This window comes from Zingiber officinale, chromosome 5B (assembly GCF_018446385.1).
Source record: "Zingiber officinale cultivar Zhangliang chromosome 5B, Zo_v1.1, whole genome shotgun sequence".
NCBI classification, from domain to species: Eukaryota; Viridiplantae; Streptophyta; class Magnoliopsida; order Zingiberales; family Zingiberaceae; genus Zingiber; species Zingiber officinale.
Window position 1 is genome coordinate 48,871,024 of NC_055995.1, and position 2,626 is coordinate 48,873,649.

General features: G+C 44.6%; 1 long non-coding RNA gene across 1 annotated transcript; it reads left to right on the forward strand.

Annotated features, from left to right (window-relative positions):
- Positions 1-623: 623 nt before the first annotated feature.
- On the forward strand, positions 624-1,420 carry LOC121987385. The gene is made up of 3 exons (XR_006113545.1): positions 624-1,023; positions 1,123-1,207; positions 1,401-1,420. It is a non-coding gene; the product is annotated as an uncharacterized LOC121987385 (long non-coding RNA).
- The last annotated feature ends 1,206 nt before the right edge of the window (positions 1,421-2,626 follow it).

The window sequence follows — 2,626 nt, forward strand, 5'->3', positions numbered from 1 at the left end:
AGATTCCGGTACGGATTCTGGACCGGAAAGAGCATCAGTTGCGGAACAAGACTATCCGGCTGGTTAAAGTCGGATGGCAGCATCATTCAGACGAGGAGGCTACTTGGGAGCTTGAGGATACGATCCGAGCTCGATATCCCCATCTTTTCACTTGAAGTATGTGATTTGTTTACCGTTCAGCATTTATACTTTAAATCTGTTGTTAGTACTTGCTGATGGTAGATAACGAAATTTGGGGACCAAATTTTTATTAGTGAGGGAGAATGTAAAATACCGGAAAATAGGCGAATATTAATAAGGGATTTTTCTGGAATTTTTGGAAATTTTTCAGGAATTTTTCGAAGCTCGTACGAACGAGTTAACGGGGATGAAAACGGGGCCCGGAAAAAAAATCTATTTAGGCTACCCTATTTAAGCGAGGAGAAGATTATATTTATATAATCTTTTTCCTTTTATTTTCTTATTCCTTTTTATTTACATTTGTCGCCGTTTTTCTTCTTTGCCGAGTCGTGCCCGCGCGCCCTCTTTTCTCCCCGACGCCGCCGATCTCGTCCGAGCCCTAACCGCCGGGCCGGCGGTTTTCCTCCTCTCCTCCTACTTCATCCTCCCTTCCACTTCTTCTTCTCCCTCCGGCGACGCCGCACGAGCACAATCGAACCGGACTATCTCCTTGCCCTAATCTGCCGCCGGCTGAGTTCCTGCTACCTTTTTCCTCTAGCCGACGCCAGCCACTTGAGTAGCGCCGGCCACCCCCGATCGCCGGCACTCGAGTACCACTGTTTGGGTTCTTCTGTGCCCTAGCTTCTGCCGCCGACGACGAGAGCCACTGCCGAGTCCTTCCCTGTGCCCTAGCCGACACTTGCTCCCGAGCCACTTCGACCACCCCGACTGTTGACCGAGCAGCACCGCTGTAAATCCTTTCCGGCACCTCTATCCTTCCGAGCAGTGCAGAGCTTGGATGTTCTTCTCTGTTATTGATCAATCCTTCTTTGTGGTGGATCAACAAGCACAACTATGAGTTAGGTAAGGATTTTTGTTAAGGTCAACAGTGATATGGATTTAGGTATACTACTATAAGGTTTTCTACTAAGTTGGATTTGGAATTTGTTTTCCAATTGGCAGCGAACGGTCTGAAGTTGCTGGATTCCGGTCTTTCCGTTGTGAATCGGATCAGTTGCCATCACAGACGACTGAAGGAGAGTTAGAGGTAAGGATTATGGTTTTGATATTTGTGGTAGATTATTGCTAGTTGAGTTAGTAATAATTAATAATTTAGGTTCGGAAGTTATGTAATGGTGTAATTGGGGTTAATGAAACTAACCATAACTGGTCAGTGGGTTAGGAATTTGTTTAGCTATTTGTTTATAATTAAATTAGCTAAACTATGCGATTTAACACAGGACTTTGATTCGAGACGAGCATCTCGGAGTCAGACTGGACCATTTCTTATTGGAGGCGGGTACTTTGACTTATGTCTTTTGATATGCATAATAAAGTGTTTAACATATAGCAAGAATTGTGTTTTCCATTTTATTCGGTTGGTCACTACATGATCTGTTACATGTTGTTTGTTTATTTATTATGCACTGCATGTTATTATTTATCTGACCATACATGCTTTCGGTAGTGACCCAACCATGTGATACATCATGTTCTGGACCTAGGGTTTTATATGATACCCTATCTGTTTGTGTACCTTCCATTTGATACATTGACTTGTGGTACACCTTGTATTTATGTATGGATCTTGCTATGCTATTCATGAGATTGCCATGTTTAGTGTCATGCATCATGTTTGCATGCTGTGCGATTGTTGGCTCTGCTATGGTTGAGCCCATCGCCAGTTACATGTACTGCATACACCACCACCACCCATGGGTTAGTGGTATATCAGACAGGTGTGTGGCGGTTCTGCTGTTTGGCTCCGTTGGTCTGAGGACTCAGCGTGGTAGCCGGCAGTCAGTTCCGCTCTGTTTGGCTCCGCTGGCATTTAGTGTAGCAGCGTAGTAGCCGGCAGATGGTGGACTTTGTTTGGCTCCGTTGGTCAGATGACTCAGCGTGGTAGCCGGCAGAGATATCCTCCCCGTCATTGTGTACCGGGAGATGAGAGCATTGAGCTCCCCCATTTATGATTTGGGGACAGAGGACAGGAGTACTCCGACAGCATTCCGTCCACTCAATCACTGTCAGGAGCAGTGATGTCAGAGTGCACGGTCACCATATGCATTTATTGCATTTTATTGTTTGTGATTGTTGCACTTATATGCTGCATTTGTATGGATGCATTTGATTGACATGCATACAGGATTATGATTTTCTCCGGTCTGACGACCTGTTACCTTTGTACCTTGATTCCGGTTAGTACAGTTATCTCCTGATTTCATTTCAGTTGCATTTATTCCTTCTCGTATTCAGGAGACTGTACGCATGATTAGTGTTATCTGTTATTTGTTTTATTATGTATATCAGTTGTACCTGCTGAGTGTTGGACTCACCCCGCCTCCATTGTTGAGGCTGTCCGGAGCAGTTCCAGTCGTTGGCCCCCCATCTGCACGTGGAGCTAGTTCTCTACTAGATCATTATTTGTTTTATTTTGGCCTTTTTCTTTATCAGACTTTGATTTAGT